Below are 23,223 nucleotides of genomic sequence, written 5' to 3' on the forward strand. Positions count from 1 at the left end.
AAATATTCAAATGACAATCAAACTTCCTTCTTATTTAAGTAGCCTTACACAATCCTTCCTTTTTAAGGATCTGACTCGTTTGAATCCTTCCTTATTTCTTGATCACACAATCCTCCTTCCTTTTAACTATTATCATTTCGGCTAAATTTTGGCCTGTGGCGAAAAGTACCTTTCGACTGAAATATATATATATTTGTCAAATTTGGGCCACACTACTCGCGGGTCTCCCTTCCACACAGCTTATAATTCATGGACATGTAATGCTCCCGTGCGTTGCAACGGGAGAAAACCAAAAAATAATGGGATACAGAGCCGGCTTTGTGGTTGGGTTTAGTGCTTTTATGGAAGGCCACCATCGAGATGGGCCGTTGCTAAGGAGGAGCTTAACTTGGGCAAGCAGAGATTACAATTGAGAAGGGCGACCCCGAGGGAGGTCAATGGCACGGTTGCAAGCAGTGGCAACAAAGTTGTTCAGCTATCATCAACGCAACAACGTGCTCAAAATTTTCAAGACTACTATTTTTGTACCGAGTGAATTTATATGTATCGTAGTCAGGAATAATAAAGTTCAAGAATATATATAATACTGACAAAATAACAAACATACAACGTCCAAAAGATACATTGGTACCTGACAAAGTGACGATCATCATGATAATCAAAATAACAAACATATTGTTTCTCATACAGGTTACTGATCTATTAAGATCATCGTACCACAGAGAAAGAAATCTGTGTACCGGATCATCTTGAGATGCAAACAATATATGCTAGCACCTGTAAGAGACACCTGATTATCCATTTTCCTAGTATCGATACTTCATTCGTTTCTATTCGATGCCGATAGTCACAAAATAGTTTCTTCCTGTGGTTAACTGCTTAAAAAAGCAATATCATTCCATCTCATTAGTTGAAGCTTATTAACGACTCCTAGTACGAGAGACCAAATATCAAACTGGGCAGGAGTTGTATAAACATCTACTTTAGACGATCATGTGCATATACATACCTGAGGACGTGAACTCATGCCCCTGGTTGTTGGCTTGAAAGATCGTCACTTTCCTACAATCACCAAATAGGATTAACTGGTGTCCACGATGGTCGGCTAGGTTTGTACGTATGAGTTTTTCATGTGTACGTATGAGCTGGGGATGACGACGGAGACGATGGCGCCGCCACCGCTACTCCTGCAGCTTGTCGATGACCTGGAGCAGGAAGGGGCCGAACCTGTGAAGGAAATATGCCCTAGAGGCAATAATAAAGTTATTATTTATTTCCTTATATCATGATAAATGTTTATTATTCATGCTAGAATTGTATTAACCGGAAACATAATACATGTGTGAATACATAGACAAACAGAGTGTCACTAGTATGCCTCTACTTGACTAGCTCGTTAATCAAAGATGGTTATGTTTCCTAACCATGAACAAAGAGTTGTTATTTGATTAACGAGGTCACATCATTAGTTGAATGATCTGATTGACATGACCCATTCCATTAGCTTAGCACCCGATCGTTTAGTATGTTGCTATTGCTTTTTCTTCATGACTTATACATGTTCCTATGACTATGAGATTATGCAACTCCCGTTTACCGGAGGAACACTTTGGGTGCTACCAAACGTCACAACGTAACTGGGTGATTATAAAGGAGCATTACAGGTGTCTCCAAAGGTACATGTTGGGTTGGCGTATTTCGAGATTAGGATTTGTCACTCCGATTGTCGGAGAGGTATCTCTGGGCCCTCTCGGTAATGCACATCACATAAGCCTTGCAAGCATTGCAACTAATGAGTTAGTTGTGAGATGATGTATTACGGAACGAGTAAAGAGACTTGCCGGTAACGAGATTGAACTAGGTATTGGATACCGACGATCGAATCTCGGGCAAGTAACATACCGATGACAAAGGGAACAACGTATGTTGTTATGCGGTCTGACTGATAAAGATCTTCGTAGAATATGTAGGAGCCAATATGGGCATCCAGGTCCCGCTATTGGTTATTGACCAGAGATGTGTCTCGGTCATGTCTACATTGTTCTCGAACCGTAGGGTCCGCACGCTTAACGTTACGATGACAGTTATTATGAGTTTATGCATTTTGATGTACCGAAGGTTGTTCGGAGTCCCGGATGTGATCACGGACATGACGAGGAGTCTCGAAATGGTCGAGACATAAAGATTGATATATTGGAAGCCTATGTTTGGACATCGGAAGTGTTCCGGGTGAAATCGGGATTTTACCGGATTACCGGGAGGTTACCGGAACCCCCCCGGGAGCCATATGGGCCTTCATGGGCCTTAGTGGAAAGGAGAAAAGGGGCAGCCCATAGGTGGCCGCGCGCCCCCCCTTCCCTTAGTCCTATTAGGACTAGGAGAAGGGGCCGGCCCCCTCTCTCTCTTTCCCCCTTTGGGAAGCCTAGTCCAACTAGGATTGGAGGGGGGAGTCCTACTCCCGGTAGGAGTAGGACTCCTCCTGCGCCCTCTCCCTGGCCGGCGCACCCCTCCCCCTTGGCTCCTTTATATACGGAGGCAGGGGGCACCTCTAGACACACAAGTTGATCCTTGGTGATCGTTCCTTAGCCGTGTGCGGTGCCCCCTGCCACCATATTCCACCTCGGTCATATCGTTGTAGTGCTTAGGCAAAGCCCTGCGTCGGTAGAACATCAAGATCGTCACCACGCCGTCGTGCTGACGGAACTCTTCCTCGACGCTTTGCTGGATCGGAGCCCGAGGATCGTCATCGAGCTGAACGTGTGCTAAGAACTCGGAGGTGCCGGAGTAACGGTGCTTGGATCGGTCGGATCGGGAAGACGTACGACTACTTCCTCTACGTTGTGTGATCGCTTCCGCAGTCGGTCTGCGTTGGTACGTAGACAACACTCTCCCCTCTCGTTGCTATGCATCACCATGATCTTGCGTGTGCGTAGGAATTTTTTTGAAATTACTACGTTCCCCAACAGTGGCATCCGAGCCTGGTTTTATGGTTTGATGTGATTTGCACGAGTAGAACACAAGTGAGTTGTGGGCGATATAAGTCATACTGCCTACCAGCATGTCATACTTTGGTTCAGCGGTATTGTTGGACGAGACGACCCGGACCAACATTACGCGTACGCTTACGCGAGACCGGTTCCCACGACGTGCTTTGCACACAGGTGGCTTGCGGGCGACTGTCTCTCCAACTTTAGTTGAACCAAGTGTGGCTACGCCCGGTCCTTGCGAAGGTTAAAACGGAGTCTATTTGACAAACTATCGTTGTGGTTTTGATGCGTAGGTGAGATTGGTTCTTGCTTAAGCACGTAGCAGCCACGTAAAACTTGCAACAACAAAGTAGAGGACGTCTAACTTGTTTTTGCAGGGCATGTTGTGATGTGATATGGTCAAGGCATGATGCTAAATTTTATTGTATGAGATGATCATGTTTTGTAACCGAGTTATCAGCAACTGGCAGGAGCCATATGGTTGTCGCTTTATTGTATGCAATGCAATCGCGATGTAATGCTTTACTTTATCACTAAGCGGTAGCGATAGTCGTGGAAGCATAAGATTGGCGAGACGACAACGATGCTACGATGGAGATCAAGGTGTCGCGCCGGTGGCGATGGTGATCATGATGGTGCTTCGGAGATGGAGATCACAAGCACAAGATGATGATGGCCATATCATATCACTTATATTGATTGCATGTGATGTTTATCTTTTATGCATCTTATCTTGCTTTGATTGACGGTAGCATTATAAGATCAAGAAGTGTTCTCCCTGGGTATGCACCGTTGCGAAAGTTCTTCATGCTGAGACACCACGTGATGATCGGGTGTGATAGGCTCTACGTTCAAATACAACGGGTGCAAAACAGTTGCACACGCGGAATACTCAGGTTATACTTGACGAGCCAAGCATATACAGATATGGCCTCGGAACACAGAGACCGAAAGGTCGAGCGTGAATCATATAGTAGATATGATCAACATAATGATGTTCACCAATGAAATTACTCCATCTCACGTGATGATCGGACATGGTTTAGTTGATTTGGATCACGTGATCACTTAGAGGATTAGAGGGATGTCTATCTAAGTGGGAGTTCTTAAGTAATATGATTAATTGAACTCTAATTTATCATGAACTTAGTCCTGGTAGTATTAGCATATCTATGTTGTAGATCAATAGCTCGCGTTGTTGCTTTCATATGTTTATTTTGATATGTTCCTAGAGGAAATTGAGTTGAAAGATGTTAGTAGCAATGATGCGGATTGGATCCGTGATCTGAGGTTTATCCTCATTGCTGCACAGAAGAATTATGTCCTTGATGCACCGCTAGGTGACAGACCTATTGTAGGAGCAGATGCAGACGTTATGAACGTTTGGCTAGCTCAATATGATGACTACTTGATAGTTTAGTGCACCATGCTTAATGGCTTAGAATCGGGACTTCAAAGACGTTTTGAACATCATGGACCATATGAGATGTTCCAGGAGTTGAAGTTAATATTTCAAACAAATACCCGAGTTGAGAGATATGAAGTCTCCAACAAGTTCTATAGCTAAAAGATGGAGGAGAATCGCTCAACTAGTGAGCATGTGCTCAGATTGTCTGGGTACTACAATCGCTTGAATCAAGTGGGAGTTAATCTTCCAGATAAGATAGTGATTGACAGAATTCTCTAATCACCATCACCAAGTTAGTAGAACTTCGTGATGAACTATAATATGCAAGGGATAACGGAAACAACTCCCAAGCTCTTCGTGATGATGAAATCAACGAAGGTAGAAATCGAGAAAAACATCAAGTGTTGATGGTTGACAAGACCACTAGTTTCAAGAAAAGGGCAAAGGGAAGAAGGGGAACTTCAAGAAGAACGGCAAGCAAGTTGCTGCTCAAGTGAAGAAGCCCAAGTCTGATCCTAAGCCTGAGACTAAGTGCTTCTACTGCAAAGGGACTGGTCACTGGAAGCGGAACTACCCCAAGTGATTGGCGGATAAGAAGGATGGCAAAGTGAACATAAGTATATTTGATATACATGTTATTGATGTGTACTTTACTAGTGTTTATAGCAACCCCTCAGTATTTGATGCTAGTTCAGTTGCTAAGAGTAGTAACTCGAAACAGGAGTTGCAGAATAAACAGAGACTAGTTAAGGGTGAAGTGACGATGTGTGTTGGAAGTAGTTCCAAGATTGATATGATCATCATCGCACACTCCCCTATACTTTCGGGATTAGTGTTGAACTTAAATAAGTGTTATTTGGTTTTTGCGTTGAGCATGAATATGATTTGATCATGTTTATTGCAATACGGTTATTCATTAAAGTCAGAGAATAATTGTTGTTCTGTTTACATGAATAAAACCTTGGATGGTCATACACCCAATGAAACAAGTTCGTTGGATCTCGATCGTAGTGATACACATATTCATAATATTGAAACCAAAAGATGCAAAGTTAATAATGATAGTGCAACTTATTTGTGGCACTGCCGTTTAGGTCATATTGGTATAAAGCGCATGAAGAAACTCCATGCTGATGGGCTTTCGGAATCACTTGATTATGAATCACTTGATGCTTGCGAACCATGCCTTTTGGGCAAGATGACTAAAACGCCGTTCTCCGGAACAATGGAGCAAGCAACAGATTTGTTGGAAATCATACATACTGATGTATGTGGTCCGATGAATATTTAAGGCTTGCAGCGGGTATCATTATTTTCTGACCTTCACAGATGATTTGAGCAGATATGGGTATATCTACTTAATGAAATAGAAGTCTAATACATTTGAAAAGTTCATAGAATTTCAGAGTGAAGTGAAAAATCATCGTGACAAGAAAATAAAGTTTCTACGATCTGATCGTGGAGACAAATATTTGAGTTACGAGTTTGGTCTTCAATTAAAACAATGTGGAATAGTTTCACAAACTCATGCCACATGGAACACCACAGTATAATGGTGTGTCCGAACGTCATAACTGTACTTTATTGGATATAGTGCAATCTATGATGTCTCTTACCGATCTACCACTATCGTTTTGGGGTTATGCATTAGAGACAGCTGCATTCACGTTAAAAGGGCACCATCTAAATCTGTTGAGACGACACCGTATGAACTGTGGTTTGGCAAGAAACCAAAGTTGTCGTTTCTTAAAGTTTGGGGTTGCAATGCTTATGTGAAAAAGTTTCATCCTGATAAGCTCAAAACCAAATCAGAGAAATATGTCTTCATAGGATAGCCAAAAGGATACTGTTGGGTACACCCTCTATCACAAATCCGAAGGCAAGACTTTTGTTGCTAAATTCGGAGTTTTTCTAGAGAAGGAGTTTCTCTCGAAAGAAGTGAGTGGGAGGAAAGTAGAAAACTTGATAAGGTAATTGAACCTTCTCCCTTATTGGAAAGTAGTTCATCACAAAATCTGTTCTTGTGACTACTGCACCAATTAGTGAGGAAGCTAATGATGATGATCATGTAACTTCAGATCAAGTTACTACCGAATCTCGTAGGTAAACCAGAGTGAGATCCGTACCAGAGTGGTACGGTAATCCTGTTCTGGAGGTCATGTTACTTGACCATGACGAACCTACGAACTATGAGGAAGCGATGATGAGCCCAGATTCCGCGAAATGGTTTGAGGCCATGAAATCTGAGATATGATCCATGTATGAGAACAAAGTTTGGACTTTGGTTGACTTGCCCGATGATCGGCAAGCAATTGAGAATAAATGGATCTTCAAGAGGAAGACGGACGCTGATAGTAGTGTTACTATCTACAAAGCTAGAATTGTCGCAAAAGGTTTTCGACAAGTTCAAGGTGTTGACTACGATGAGAGCTTCTCACTCGTATCTATGCTTGAGTCTGTTCGAATCATGTTAGTAATTGCCGCATTTTATGAAATCTGGCAAACGGATAAACAAAACTGCATTCCTTAATGGATTTATTAAAGAAGAGTTGTATATGATGCAACCAGAAGGTTTTGTCAATCCGAAAGGTGCTAACAAAATGTGCAAGCTCCAGCGATCCATCTGTGGACTGGTGCAAGCATCTCGGAGTTGGAATATACGCTTTGATGAGTTGATCAAAGCATATAGTTTTATACAGACTTGCGGTGAAGCCTGTATTTACGAGAAAGTGAGTGGGAGCACTACAGCATTTCTGATAAGTATATGTGAATGACATATTGTTGATCGGAAATAATGTAGAATTGTTCTGCAAAGCATAAAAGAGTGTTTGAAATGAGTTTTTCAAAGAAAGACTTCGGTGAAGCTGCTTATATATTGAGCTTCAAGATCTATAGAGATAGATCAAGACGCTTGATAAGTTTTTTCAATGAGTACATACCTTGACAAGATTTTGAAGTAGTTCAAAATGGAGCAGTCAAAGAAAGAGTTCTTGCCTGTATTATAAGGTGTGAAGTTGAGTAAGACTCAAAGCCCGACCACGGCAGAAGATAGAAAGAGAATGAAAGTCATTCCCTATGCCTTGGCCATAGGTTCTATAAAGTATGTCATGCTGTATACCAGATCTATTGTATACTCTGCACTGATTTGGCAAGGGAGTACAATAGTGATCTAGGAGTAGATCACTGGACAGCGGTCAGAATTATACTTAGTGAAATAAGGATATGTTTCTCGATTATGGACGTGACAAAAAGGTTCGTCGTAAAGGGTTACGTCGATGCAAGTTTTTGACACTGATCCAGATGATTCTAAGTCTCAATCTGGATACATATTGAAAATGGGAGCAATTAGCTAGAGTAGCTCCGTGTAGAGCATTGTAGACATAGAACTTGCAAAATACTTACGGATCTGAATGTGACAGACCCGTTGACTAAAATTATCTCACAAGCAAAACATGATCACACCTTATTACTCTTTGGGTGTTAATCACATAGATATGTGAACTAGATTACTGACTCTAGTAAACCCTTTGAGTGTTGGTCACATGACGATGTGAACTATGGGTGTTAATCACATGGTGATGTGAACTATTGCAGTTAAATCACATGGCGATGTGAACTAGATTATTGACTCTAGTGCAAGTGGGAGACTGAAGGAAATATGCCCTAGAGGCAATAATAAAGTTATTATTTATTTCCTTATATCATGATAAATGTTTATTATTCATGCTAGAATTGTATTAACCGGAAATATAATACATGTGTGAATACATAGACAAACAGAGTGTCACTAGTATGCCTCTACTTGACTAGCTCGTTAATCAAAGATGGTTATGTTTCCTAACCATGAACAAAGAGTTGTTATTTGATTAACGAGGTCACATCATTAGTTGAATGATCTGATTGACATGACCCATTCCATTAGCTTAGCACCCGATCGTTTAGTATGTTGCTATTGCTTTTTCTTCATGACTTATACATGTTCCTATGACTATGAGATTATGCAACTCCCGTTTACCGGAGGAACACTTTGGGTGCTACCAAACGTCACAACGTAACTGGGTGATTATAAAGGAGCATTACAGGTGTCTCCAAAGGTACATGTTGGGTTGGCGTATTTCGAGATTAGGATTTGTCACTCCGATTGTCGGAGAGGTATCTCTGGGCCCTCTCGGTAATGCACATCACATAAGCCTTGCAAGCATTGCAACTAATGAGTTAGTTGTGAGATGATGTATTACGGAACGAGTAAAGAGACTTGCCGGTAATGAGATTGAACTAGGTATTGGATACCGACAATCGAATCTCGGGCAAGTAACATACCGATGACAAAGGGAACAACGTATGTTGTTATGCGGTCTGACTGATAAAGATCTTCGTAGAATATGTAGGAGCCAATATGGGCATCCAGGTCCCGCTATTGGTTATTGACCAGAGATGTGTCTCGGTCATGTCTACATTGTTCTCGAACCGTAGGGTCCGCACGCTTAACGTTACGATGACAGTTATTATGAGTTTATGCATTTTGATGTACCGAAGGTTGTTCGGAGTCCCGGATGTGATCACGGACATGACGAGGAGTCTCGAAATGGTCGAGACATAAAGATTGATATATTGGAAGCCTATGTTTGGACATCGGAAGTGTTCCGGGTGAAATCGGGATTTTACCGGATTACCGGGAGGTTACCGGAACCCCCCCCCCCCCGGGAGCCATATGGGCCTTCATGGGCCTTAGTGGAAAGGAGAAAAGGGGCAGCCCATAGGTGGTCGCGCGCCTCCCCTTCCCTTAGTCCTATTAGGACTAGGAGAAGGGGCCGGCCCCCTCTCTCTCTTTCCCCCTTTGGGAAACCTAGTCCAACTAGGATTGGAGGGGGGAGTCCTACTCCCGGTAGGAGTAGGACTCCTCCTGCGCCCTCTCCCTGGCCGGCGCACCCCTCCCCCTTGGCTCCTTTATATACGGAGGCAGGGGGCACCTCTAGACACACAAGTTGATCCTTGGTGATCGTTCCTTAGCCGTGTGCGGTGCCCCCTGCCACCATATTCCACCTCGGTCATATCGTTGTAGTACTTAGGCGAAGCCCTGCGTCGGTAGAACATCAAGATCGTCACCACGCCGTCGTGCTGACGGAACTCTTCCTCGACGCTTTGCTGGATCGGAGCCCGAGGATCGTCATCGAGCTGAACGTGTGCTAAGAACTCGGAGGTGCCGGAGTAACGGTGCTTGGATCGGTCGGATCGGGAAGACGTACGACTACTTCCTCTACGTTGTGTGATCGCTTCCGCAGTCGGTCTGCGTTGGGCCTTAGTGGAAAGGAGAAAAGGGGCAGCCCATAGGTGGCCGCGCCCCCCCCCTTCCCTTAGTCCTATTAGGACTAGGAGAAGGGGCCGGCCCCCCCTCTCTCTTTCCCCCTTCGGGAAACCTAGTCCAACTAGGATTGGAGGGGGGAGTCCTACTCCCGGTAGGAGTAGGACTCCTCCTGCGCCCTCTCCCTGGCCGGCGCACCCCTCCCCCTTGGCTCCTTTATATACGGAGGCAGGGGGCACCTCTAGACACACAAGTTGATCCTTGGTGATCGTTCCTTAGCCGTGTGCGGTGCCCCCTGCCACCATATTCCACCTCGGTCATATCGTTGTAGTGCTTAGGCGAAGCCCTGCGTCGGTAGAACATCAAGATCGTCACCACGCCGTCGTGCTGACGGAACTCTTCCTCGACGCTTTGCTGGATCGGAGCCCGAGGATTGTCATCGAGCTGAACGTGTGCTAAGAACTCGGAGGTGCCGGAGTAACGGTGCTTGGATCGGTCGGATCGGGAAGACGTACGACTACTTCCTCTATGTTGTGTGATCGCTTCCGCAGTCGGTCTGTGTTGGTACGTAGACAACACTCTCCCCTCTCGTTGCTATGCATCACCATGATCTTGCGTGTGCGTAGGAATTTTTTTGAAATTACTACGTTCCCCAACAACCTGGTGAGGTTCACCTTCACGTCCTGCTTCATGATGGTCTCGGTGAGCGCCTGCCACCCCTGCTTGTGCAGCGCCTTGGGGTCGTTGAACACCAGGTGCTCCCTCGGGTAATTGTTCTTGAGGCTCGTCTCCTCGACTCTTCCTCGTCGACATAGTACTCCACGTACCGGAGCTGCATGTCCCGTGCCGGCTGCCCGTAGAAGTTGGTGGCCATCCAGTCCATGTTCCCCCACGGCACGATCTGCAGCACCACCGCCTGCGTCGGCTGGAAGATCTGGTTCGTCAGCCCAGCCACGTGCACCGCCAGCAGCACGTCCGCCGCGTTCACCAACGCTGCGAACGCCGCCACGTGCGCCCCCGCCTCCGTCACGTTGAACCCGAGCTCCGTCGCCGCCGCCGCCACCTCCTCCAGGTTCAGCAGCTTCCGCTTGCCCCCGCGGGAGATGATCAACATCTGCGGCCGCATCCCCGGGGCCTTGGTCGTGGGTTTGAAACTCACGTGAAGTATTTTTTGCATCGTTTTTTTTCTTTTGACCAGGCCCCATCACGCGGTTGACAAGAACGATCAACACGGCCCAGTCGAGCGAGCCGGAGGGACAAAACAACGACTTATATGAATTGACCTACGCGATCAATGAACAGTTTTTTAGTACCACCTCGCGTACATATTTTAAATTCAAAGTGAAAGCGTAAACTTACGGAAAGAAAAGTATTGTGACGGTGAACCTACGGAGTCAATCCATACTTTATTATTAGGGGTAGATTATAATTATAATTATAAGTCTATATCTATATCTATACCTACTAATAAAGGGGCTATTGCTTCTTACCACCGTAATTTGGTCCGCTTTCGTCCGTCATCTTCCGTTCCTTTTGCCTATATTTTTTTCTATACCCGAGGTGGTACTAATATCCGTTCGTGTCTTTATAAATTTCGTCAGTCCAGGAGTTTTCAGCGATTGCCTTAGTCGTGGCCCATCTTATCTTAGCTGGCGTTTCATGGCCCATCTTATATTAGCCGGCCCAACGCAAAAAAAAAAGTACAAGCCTGAGGGATCGAACTCCCATCGGCCCCTTCAAGCTGTAAGGCTGCAACCAACTAAGCTAGAATAAGTTTGTGTTTAAAAAACGGTTCGCCCGTTTAAGAAATAGTCCCACCTCGACCCCTTATATCCAACAATACCAGTTAATATACATTTAAAATTTGCACATACACAGAAGCTAGCTGCTGGATGACTACCACCTAGGAGGTCAGAAAACGGATGTAGACAGATTGCCATGGTTGGAGAGACACAATGTCCTAGGAAATCAAGTCCAAGACCCAGCCGATTAAGACCCATGTGAGTTGCTGCAGCAGCTCAGATAGCCGATTAAGATGTACTCCCTAATATACGTCCCTTTTGTTCATTTTGATGACAAGTATTTCCGAACAGAAGGAGTATGTATGTTACATACTGAAGATCGCCGCAGTTTGCAAATAAAGACGCAGAGCCTCAGACCTATGGTATGGGAGAGGAGATCAGCGGAACTTGCCAGGTTGGATTTCAATTTAGCCTGATATCCTCAATGTATGACACATGTGAACTGCTATGTTGGAATATTCACTTGGGTAAAAGTCTAAAATATAATAACATATTTATGAATTTTATGGTTGTGTTTCATTACAAAGAGCTAGAATCACCCGTTATAAGTTTGTTGGCACATGTTTCTATAAATAGTGTGGAGGAAATTTATACATGGTTCATCTTTCATGTTGAGTAAGGATTATTGACTCTCAACATGGAGCCAAAATTATGCGCAAGTTTTTTTTGCAAGAAAATTGCCGATCTATTTATCAACTGTCAAGGCAATACAAATAACACTAGAGGTAAAAATTATGCACAAATCGAAAACGAACCTTTAAGTAAGTTTACAAAATATATGCAAAAATACGCATGTGCATATGGATATATACTACATCTCTATACATTTTATTAATGAAATATGTTTTGAGGTGAGCTTTAAAAATTGAAAAAAATGAACAGATCATGCTTGCTGCAACTATTACTCCTCTCAATTGGTTTGCTTGCTGCAATTATTATTCTAGGTTAGTTTGCTTGTTGTTATTACTTCATATTTATTAATATTAATGCTTTTCCCTGTTTTATTTTTTAATTTCAAGAATGAACAATTAATCTAAAGAATGAATTAACAATCAAAAGTTAGTTGTTTAGATAGATCAGCTTACTTGAAATCATAACCCATATCATCATCAAATGATCCATGTTTTTTAACACGAGCGACCATCATCCAACGACATGGTCCTTGATCCGAAAGATCCATATGAGCCATGTCTTCTCCCGTTGCAACGCACGGGCATTTGCGCTAGGTATAATAAAGCACGGATTGACTCCATGGATTTAACGTCACAATACGCTTCTTCTCATGAATTTATGCTTTCAATTTCAATTTAAAACATATACGCGAGGTGGTATAAAAAACCGTTTCGTTTGCTGGTGACAATTGTTTCCGAGCGTAGTCGATCTTGGGCTGGACGTGATGGATCCTACAAACTCGACTGCAACATACTATATATACAAAGCCCTACCTGATCGATCAATTTCCCTCAAAAAAAACCTAAAATCTAAAAAGTGCACGCGCACCATTTAAATGGAACGAGCGGCCGGCTCCTGGCCGCTCGATCCCGCCCTGAATCGCCGCACGCGTGGGCCAGCTATTATCTGGTCGGGCGCTCTCAACCGCAAAACAGCTGGCATTTGTCGCTATCTACCTTTTCCACACCGTTCCTCCCCATCTCCCTCCCGTCTGCCGCCGTCACACCTCGCGCTGGCCACCTCTGCTCTTCCCACGCCGCCGCCTCTGCTCCTCTCGCGCCGGCCGCCGCATGTTGGGGACGGACGCCGCACCCCTCGGCTGGATCCTGGCGCCGCCACTCCCACCTCTGTCGAGCGGCCAGAGGAAGCACGGACACGGGAGGGAAAATGAGCTCGTCCTCGATATGAAGCACGACGAAGGCGACGGCTGCTATGGAATGGAGATGCTGGCCGTGGAGCCGAAGCAGCGCAGCTAGCATGTCCCTGGGGAGACCGCGGCCATAGAGCCGGAGCAGCAGCGCTGCCATGTCCTCCACCTGCCTTTTTTCTCGAAGCTGGAGCTGGCTCACCGCGCGAAGACCTGGACTCGGATGTGTACGCCCGGCAGTGTATTTCCTACTTTGACGCCGGCCGTGATTTGACCCGAGTGGTCAATTACTTTCTTGCTATTGAGTTCATCTTTTTGGCAATGTAATACCCGTTCGTCCAAGTATATGTGTTAACAACAGCCGAAAGCTCCGATAATGATTCCAACAATTTGCACTAGTACAAATTACTATGAGTAGTTTATTACTCCCTCTGTTCCATATTATAGTGCGCATGCAGTTTTTGATCATATTCCAGATTGTAGTGCGTATAAGCACATTTTGACGAAGATAGCCCCTAGGTTGGATCACTGCAGCGAACCTGCATGCACCCACGTGAGTGACAGTGTGAGCAGATAGGGGCAATTGCAGTCTAAATAAAAGTGCCACCTCATGTCTTGGTATAGGCGCTGCGGAGTAGTTGGCAGGAAGACTAGTTACACAAACATTGATGTTTAGTTGGCTTATAATATAGTTTAGTTACACACACATTGATATTCAGTTGGCAGGAGAACTAGTTGCATACACGATGATGTTTGTTGGCTTGTAATGTAGTCTAGTTGCACAAACAATAATGTTTAGTTGGAAGGAAAACTAATTACACACACGTATGCTAAGTTGACTTGTAATTTAGTTCAGTTGCACACACATTTATGTTTAGTTGGCAGGACACTAGTTGCACACACATATGTGCAATTAACGCGGCAATGTAGTCTAGTTGCACAAACATTGATATTTAGTTGGCAGGACTAGTTACACACATATATACTCAGTTGGCGCGGCAATGTAGTCTAGTTGCACATACATTGATGTTTAGTTGGCAGGACTATTTACACACACATATACTCAGTTGGCGCGGCAATGTAGTCTAGTTACACACACATTGATGTTTAGTTGGCAAGACTATTGCACACACATATGCTCAGTTGGCGTGGCAATGTAGTCTCGCTGCACACACATTGATGCTTAGTTGACAGGACTATTTGGCACACATATGCTCAGTTGACGCGGCAATATAATCTAGTTGCACACACATTGATATTTAGTTGGCAGGAAGACTAGTTCGTCGAAACATCCCCATGCGGGATCTACTTTTGAAGAGCACATCCCGAGAGTTTTAACGGTGAAAACGAATCTGAATTTCGACACACGGTTTAGAAGATACGTTTTTTATAATTTTGAAAATCAAAATTTAATAAATAAGGGACGAACATAAGGAATATTAATGCAGCGGCATACAGGCATTCATCACGTGAGAAAAGATCACATAATGTGTGATTAATTAGCAGTGTTTTTTTTTAAACAGAGGAATGATTAATCACAACACGGTACGCGCTCTATTTGAAAAAAGCATGCCGCTCAGGAACGCTAGCGGGCGCCCAGCCGCCTGCTAGACGCGTCCAAAAAGAAAACCTGATCGTTGGATGAATCGTACAGACTCGACCGCAACGTATTACATATACAACGCCCTACCTGTCCGATCAATCTTTGGCGGCGCCTCCACAAGCGGCGAGGAGACTCGGCGGAAGCACGTGAGCGCACTGAAGAGATAGCAGGCCATCGACACAGCGTTCGCCTGACCAGAGCAGTGGCGGCTGTTCTCCTTGCCGTCCATCTTCGACGGCAATACTATCTCTACGTCATCAGTGTGTTCAGTATTCAGTCAACTCGGCGCCGGCCCGCCATGCCCGCCGTGGTGGAGGCGCAGGGCTTCTGCCTGCTCGACGATCGAGGCAGGAGCAGTTTTACCACGATAGAGCTCAGAAAGAGATGGGGAAAGAGAGAGGAGCTCATCACGAACAGGATAAAATAGACAACAACGGAGGAGGAGCACGGATGCTCGCCTTGCTCACCTAGATCGAGGACGGCGGGCTTCAAGGTTCGAGCGAATCCTCACCCAGCTCACCGGGAAAGAAGCCAGCGACTTTGGCGTTGTCCGCCCCTTTGGACGTGTTCCGCCCCTTTGGACGTGTTCCAGCTTCAACGGATCCTCCCTCAGATCGAGGCCATGGGCTTCGGTGCCGTCCGGATGTGACTTCCTCGTGGGTGCTCTGGAGCTACGACGAGTGCATGGGCAAAGATCAAGTCTAGAGCCGCCGCGCGTGGAGGCTTGATAGGGTTCCGAACAGAGGACGACATGGAGCTCGTTACAGCGACATCACGCCTGGCCGTGCCGCCCGGATCGGTCGCACTGGTGGTCACGCTCCAGCCGGATGGCCAGGCACCAAGAGCCCAGGCGCCGAGCTACGTACGTACGAGGGACTTCGTCCAAGCGGTGGTACATGTACTACCTGACGAACAGTCTATATATCAAACTTGACTCCGCTTAAAAGAACAGTTATGATTGGTGGTTCTGCAAATTGATTCCATATTTATTTATTCATTCTGATTTTCCACCACCAGAACGTTGACAATTTTGGGCCCTCCGTAGGCATGAATCCATCTTACCAATGTTACCAGTTCTTGTGTCTTCATGGTCTAGCAGTTCTTGTGTCTTCTTGGTATATAAACTTTATACCCTGGAAACTTCATAATTTATGTATGTCTAGCTTTATTACATACTAGCAAAAAGGCCCGTGCGTTGCAACGGGGGAAAGGAAATCCTCTCATATCGCTAGCTGGGTGCGTGGCCGGTTGACAGGTTATGAAATCGAACTCTCCCATGAGCAGTTTTATTTTTTGCCAACTCTCCGGACCTGGGCCATAGTGCGCCGCCAGGCGGGCTTCCTCCATTGGCCCAAAACAAAATAGCGTATGTGAAATTAAAGCAGGACCAAACGAAGCAGGACGAAACCAAGAATATCACCTCCCTTTAATAGTAGGTATAGATATAGATGTTTGATATTATTTTTTTGATGTGGCCAAACCAACAAAGAAAGAAAGAGGCGACAATGTCTTTTTCTCGGCAGGATCAGGCGCCGAAGGACAGCTTGGTGGGCAGCTTGTTGCCAGGATCACAGGCTGCTTCATGGTTGATGGTGCCGGTTCTGAGGACAATACTTCTAATGTTTTTTTTCCTTTGTGGGTAGACAATATATACTCGTAGTGTTGTGATTTTTTTTTGGAAAAGCGTAATGCACATCAGAAACAATATAATCACAAATTCATCCATGACATATGCCTCCTTTTGTCTCAGTGACTAACAATTTAAAATGGTTGCATATTATGTTCAATAGTAATTCATACACACATATTATTTTTGTCTGATATTTCTTATTTGTACAAACTTTTGTATATACATTATAAATATATAAAGTGCTATCCAATGCAGATGCATAAGTTGAGCCCGCCAAGCCTGGAGATACAAGTATATGTTTATTCATATAAAATAATTTTATAGAGAGTGAGCTCCAAAATTGGAAAAGCTTGGTCATATGGGCTATGTGACGTTCAAGTTGTTACTTTCGGTAATAATATTACATAATGATACATTTAGTTTTGTCTGAATCCGCGCACATATCTATTGTGGATGAAATTTAATCTGGTTATGTATATGTAGCTCACTTGCGTGGATCAATTTATTGGAAGCTAAATATATAATCAAGATGATGATCGATTTTATTTTTAAGAATGGTCATCTTTTGAGTACTTTTAATATTGCCTTTTCCATTTGTGAAGTTGTTTGAGTTTTTTCTTTCAAGTTTTTTAAATGTATATTTATTATTTTTATTAATCCAATGCAGATGCATAGGTTAAGCCCACCAAGCCCAGCCCCTAGGATTGGTTGGAGATACAAGTATATGTTTAGTCATAGAAAATAATTGAATACAGAGTGAGCTCCCGAATTGGAAAAGCTTGGTCATATGGGCTATGTTATGTTCAAGTTGTTACTTTCGGTAATACTATTTCATAATGATACATTTAGTTTTGTCTGAATCCGCAAACATACATGAGCTTTACACATGTCTGTTGCGGATGAAATTTAATCTCGTTACGTATATGTAGCTCACTCGCATTGATCAATTTATTTGAAGTTAAATATATAATCAAGACAATGATAGATTTTCTTTTTAAGAACGTCATTGGTACTTTTGAGTACTTTTAATATTGTTTTTCCGTTTGTAAATTTGTTTGAGTTTTTTCAAGCTTTTTAAATACATATTCATTATTTTTATACCCGATGCAACGCACGGGCAATTTTCCTAGTTATATATATATATATATATATATATATATATATATATATATATATATACATCTGGGCTATTCTGTTACTAGTAACAGAATATTATTCTGTTACCCTTTTTGAACTAACGGTTTCAGGTGGTTGAACTGATGTTTTTGAAGCGGTTGAACTGATGCTTTCAGTTATGTTTAACACATCGTCTTCTTTAGTTCAAAAACTTTTTGTAATTTTTTTGTCGAAACATGGCGTGTAATATATCGTTGGAAAGCTCTTGACAACCATATTTCAAGTATATTGAACGTTTTTGCAAAATCATTATGGTTTAAGAGCAGTTTTGAAAAAACCATTTTTTTCAAAACCAAAAACGTGAATCGTATTTTGGACTCAATTTTCAAATAGTTTATCGGAATTGAGCAAATAAGATGGCGTTGGAAAGCTGGTGAAAATCCGCATCTTCCATATATGTATTGTTTTTTCTAATTCTATATGATTTAAAAGTAATTTGAAAAACGGTTTAATTCTGGATGAAACATATTTTCACGATTTTTTTGCAAACGGTTTGTCGGATTGACGCAAATGATACGGCCTTGGAAAGCTATGTAAAATGCGCAACTTTTTTGTATAGAAATGTTTTTCTAATTTCTTACGGTTTAAAAATGAATTCGAATACGGTCAAATTTGATTTTGAATGCGATTTTTTTAAAAAGTTTATCGAAATATGGCAAATAATATACCGTTGGATAGCTATAGAAAATGTGAAACTTAGTCATGTTGAACGTTTTCTCTACTTCGCAACCGTTTAAGAGTAATTTTGAATACGACATGACGGTTCCTGTTGTTTTCTCGTGTGAAAAAGAGAGTAGTCGTACTGATATATATATGTATGTTTGTACTGAGCTATTTTTTTAGATTAATTTTGAATGGTTCCGAAAAAGGGTACTTGTAGTGATGCTTGCATGGGTTTGTACTAAGCGTGTTTTCACTAACTAGACTTTGCTCTGTTTTTTTGGTAATATTTTTCTCGTAAGTTTTCAACGGTTTACTGTATCGTCGCCCCTGTACTTGTATGGTTTGTATCATTGAACTGAATGATATTTTATTTAAAAAGAAAATGTGTTTGTTTTGTTTCCTTTTTTAACTCAACACTTTTTTGACAACGTTGTTCTGAACTTCTCTCATTTTACGACTTGTACTGAGGTACTTACTAAGCAGGACTTTCATGGGGTTTCTTTTTTTGCTTGAACTTTACAATTTGAATTTCTGCCATTTCTTTTATTCTGAACGGACCACCGTTTTTAACTCGTACTGAGGTACTTACTACGCCCGAATTGGGGTGGCTGTCGCGTGTCTCGGCGTGTTTTGAGCTCGATGATATTTTTTCATCAATTTACTGCCCATTTTTTTCATCACACTTGAGAGTGATTAATAGGTTTACTTACTGGCCAGTAACACATGAACTCCTCAGGCAATAATACATGAACTCCTCGGGGAGGGGGTGCAGGGTGGCATGCTGGAGGGAGGGACTGCAGGGCTGCGCGCTAGGGGGAGGGGGTGGCGGGGCTGCGCGCTGGAGGAAGAAGAAAGGCGGCGTAAGTTGGGGTTGCCGCGGCATGGGTCTGGTCCGGTGGCATCGGGGTGCGTCTGGCGGGTGTGTCGCGCAGCGGGGAGGGAGGAGGTGGCGCGCCGGCGGGGAGGGGGCAGTGCACGGCGGGGGAGGGAGGAGGCGGCGCACAACGGGGAAAGGAGGGTGCGACGCACCGGCGGGGGAGGCGCACGACGGGGGAGGAAGGGGGCGGTGCACCGGCGGGGAGGGAGGGGGCGACGCACGGTGGGGTAGGGAGGGGGCGGAGCGCCGGCGGGGTGGGAGGGGGCGGCGCGCTGGAGAAGGAGTTGGGGATCGGGAGGGAAGTGGTGGGTTCGGTCGCCGTCGCTCCTATATAGGGCCAGAGGGTAACGGAATATTATTGTGTTACTAGTAACAGAATAGCCCTGTCATATATATATACATACATACATATATATATACATACATACATACATATATATATATATATATATATATATATATATATATATAGGGAGAGATATATGCATAGCCAACCAGAAAACCAAGGTGTGCTCCAAATTGAAGAGTTTCCATCAAGAATTTGAATTTCTTCATTTGCTTGCAGAATATGTCTTACCTTTCGAATAGAAGCCCAAAATGCAGATTGGAGTACATCCTTGAACAACATACAGGCGTATTTTACTGGACATTCGATTTTGACCATGTCGCCTCCTTCGGTCTGTGCGGGGTGCGTACTGTTATGTCGGCCGCCTTGTGAGTGGGTCTGCCCTATGGGCCGTACGTGTCAGTTGGGGGATCGATCGTTGGTCTGTTCGTCTGGTGAAATCCGTGGTGGCATGGCGGCTGCGGGTTCTTCCCGGGCGGCGTGGCGATTGGAGAGCTGGGTCGGTGCTTCGTGGTCGTAAGGCAGGGAGAGGGGCTGGGGTGAGCTGCGTGGTGGGCGGCGTTTGTGGGGCGGGCGCTATGGTTGCTCTGTGATGCCGTCCGCGTTGCTGCTGGAGGTGCTCGGGCCGTACGGGTGCTGTTGCTCATGTGGTTCTTCGCCTGTGTGGGCGCCGCTGCGCCGCTGTGGGTGGTTCGATCTGGCGTCCTCGTCGACAGTCGCATTGCCGCTGTGCCGTCGTCGTGCAGGGACCTGGAGCCTTTGTCCCGGTTCCGCTGCCGTCTGTGGTTCGGGGGTGGCGGCTTGGGGACGCACTAGTAGAAAACAGGGCTTTGGTCCAGGCCGGGTCAGCCCATTAGTCCCGGTTCAGTCCAGAACCGGGACCAATGTGGACATTGGTTCCGGTTCATGAGCCCAGGGGGCCGGCCGGGCCATGTGGGCCATTGGTCCCGATTCATCTGGACCTTTTGGTCCCGGTTGGTGGGATGAACTAGGACCAATGGGCCTCGCTCCTGGCCCACCACCATTGGTCCCGGTTCGTGGCTTGAACCGGGACCAAAGGCTCCCCTTTAGTCCCGGCTCATGTCACCAACCGGGACCAATGAGGTGCCTATATATACCCCTCGCTCGCGAGCAGAGCACCCCAGTGCTCTGTTTTTCTCTGGCCGAGGGGGAGAGGGCTTTGTGGTGCTCTAGCTCACCTCCTATGCACATGAGGTGTTCGATGGAATGCCCGAGCCACACTACTTAAGCTTTCTCCTCTCGAAGCTCGACCTCCAAGCTCCATTTTCCTCGAGATTTGTCTAGATTTTAGCGGTCCGTCATGCCCCGTCCCCGTCTTCACCGTCGTCGATCACCCGTGCCGATCTCATCACCGACACCACCGTGGTGAGCCTCTTGTTCTTATCTTCTTTCTGAAAGGAAAAATATTCTTACTTGTATGTTTAGATAGATACTTGTATCATTTTCTTACATTATTATTGCATCTTATATAGTGCGATGGTTTTGGTATCCGCCCCCGTCGGCCCTCGTCCTGTCTATGATTCGGATGTGGTATGTATATTATCTTTATAACTATTGGTTCATTTATTGTTTATGAAAATTATGCCGACCAACATGACATAGATTTTATTTATCTAGGATGTATGTGAATCGGAAATGCCAACCGACCCTATTGTCGAGAGGTTAAATTTAGTTGAAGAAGAAAACAATTTGTTGAAGGAAAAAATAAAAAAAATTGAGGAGGAGAAGATGATATTGGAGTTGCATGTTGCGGATGTCGTCGATGATCACAAGATCAAGATGGATGCAATGCGCTTGAAGATTAGAAAGATTAGAAAATATGCCATTCATACCGAGGCTTGGTATCATTATGCCGTTGGATCAATTGTTACCTTGGTTGCGATTATGATCGCATTTGTTTTCGCATTGAAATGTTTTACATAGTTTCAATGTATGGTTTAATTAATTACATGCTCTGGAGAGCTATATGTTGTTAGATGAGAACTATGTATGCACTTTGGTTTTAATGTGATGATGAACTTCTATTAATTTGGACACTTAATTATATATAATGCACGCAGATGAACCGGCAATGGATGTACGGTGACAGACACACCCGCGAGTACATTAAGGGCGTGCATGAGTTTCTCGATGTGGCTGAGGCAAACAAGCAGAATGGTTTTATGTGTTGTCCATGCACTGAATGTGGGAATACAAGGTCTTGCTCTAACCGGAAAATCCTTCACTCCCACTTGCTTTACAAGGGTTTCATGCCACACTATAATGTTTGGACGAGGCACGGAGAAATAGGGGTTATGATGGAAGACGGCGAAGAAGAAGAAGACTACGATGACAACTATGTGCCCCCTGAATACGGTGATGCTGCAACGGGGGGAGCTGGTGAAGATCAAGAGGAACCAGAAGATGTGCCCAATGATGCTGCAACGGGTGAAGCTGCTAAAGATCAAGAGAAACTAGACGATGTGCCCGATGATGATGATCTCCGCCGGGTCATTGTCGATGCAAGGACGCAATGCGAAAGTCAAAAGGAGAAGCTAAAGTTCGATCGCATGTTAGAGGATCCCAAAAAAGGGTTATACCCCAATTGCGAAGATGGCAACACAAAGCTCGGTACCGTACTGGAATTGCCGCAGTGGAAGGCAAAGAATGCTGTGGCTGACAAAGGATTTGAGAAGCTACTGAAAATATTGAAGAAGAAGCTTCCAAAGGATAACGAATTGCCCGACAGTACATACGCAGCAAAGAAGGTCGTATGCCCTCTAGGATTGGAGGTGGAGAAGATACATGCATGCCCTAATGACTGCATCCTCTACCGCGGTGCATACAAGGATCTGAACGCATGCCCGGTATGCGGTGCATTGCGGTATAAGATCAGACGAGATGACCCTGGTGATGTTGACGGCGAGCCCCCCAGGAAGAGGGTTCCTGCGAAGGTGATGTGGTATGCTCCTATAATACCACGGTTGAAACGTCTGTTCAAAAACGAAGAGCATGCCAAGTTGATGCGATGGCACAGTGAGAACCGAAAGAAAGATGGGAAGTTGAGAGCACCCGCTGACGGGTCGCAGTGGAGAAAAATCGAGAGAAAGTACTGGGATGAGTTTGCAAAGGACCCAAGGAATGTATGGTTTGCTTTAAGCACAGATGGCATTAATCCTTTCGGGGAGCAGAGCAGCAATCACAGCACCTGGCCCGTGACTCTATGTATGTATAACCTTCCTCCTTGGATGTGCATGAAGCGGAAGTTCATTATGATGCCAGTTCTCATCCAAGGCCCTAAGCAACCCGGCAACGAAATTGATGTGTACCTAAGGCCATTAGTTGAAGAACTTTTACAGCTGTGGAATGAAAATGGTGTACGTATGTGGGATGAGCACAGACAGGAGGAATTTAACCTTAAGGCATTGCTGTTCGTGACCATCAACGATTGGCCCGCTCTCAGTAACCTTTCAGGACAGACAAACAAAGGATACCACGCATGCACGCACTGTTTAGATGACACTGAAAGTATATACCTAGACAAATGCAGGAAGAATGTGTACCTGGGCCATCGTCGATTTCTTCCGACCAACCATCAATGTCGAAAGAA

General features: G+C 44.6%; 1 pseudogene; it reads right to left on the reverse strand.

Moving 5' to 3' along the window:
* Window positions 1-1,181: 1,181 nt before the first annotated feature.
* On the reverse strand, window positions 1,182-10,823 carry LOC125507120 (beta-1,2-xylosyltransferease XAX1-like; annotated as a pseudogene).
* Window positions 10,824-23,223: the final 12,400 nt, after the last annotated feature.

This window comes from Triticum urartu, chromosome 5A (genome assembly GCF_056163025.1).
Source record: "Triticum urartu cultivar PI428250 chromosome 5A, HENAU_Tu73, whole genome shotgun sequence".
Taxonomy (NCBI): Eukaryota; Viridiplantae; Streptophyta; class Magnoliopsida; order Poales; family Poaceae; genus Triticum; species Triticum urartu.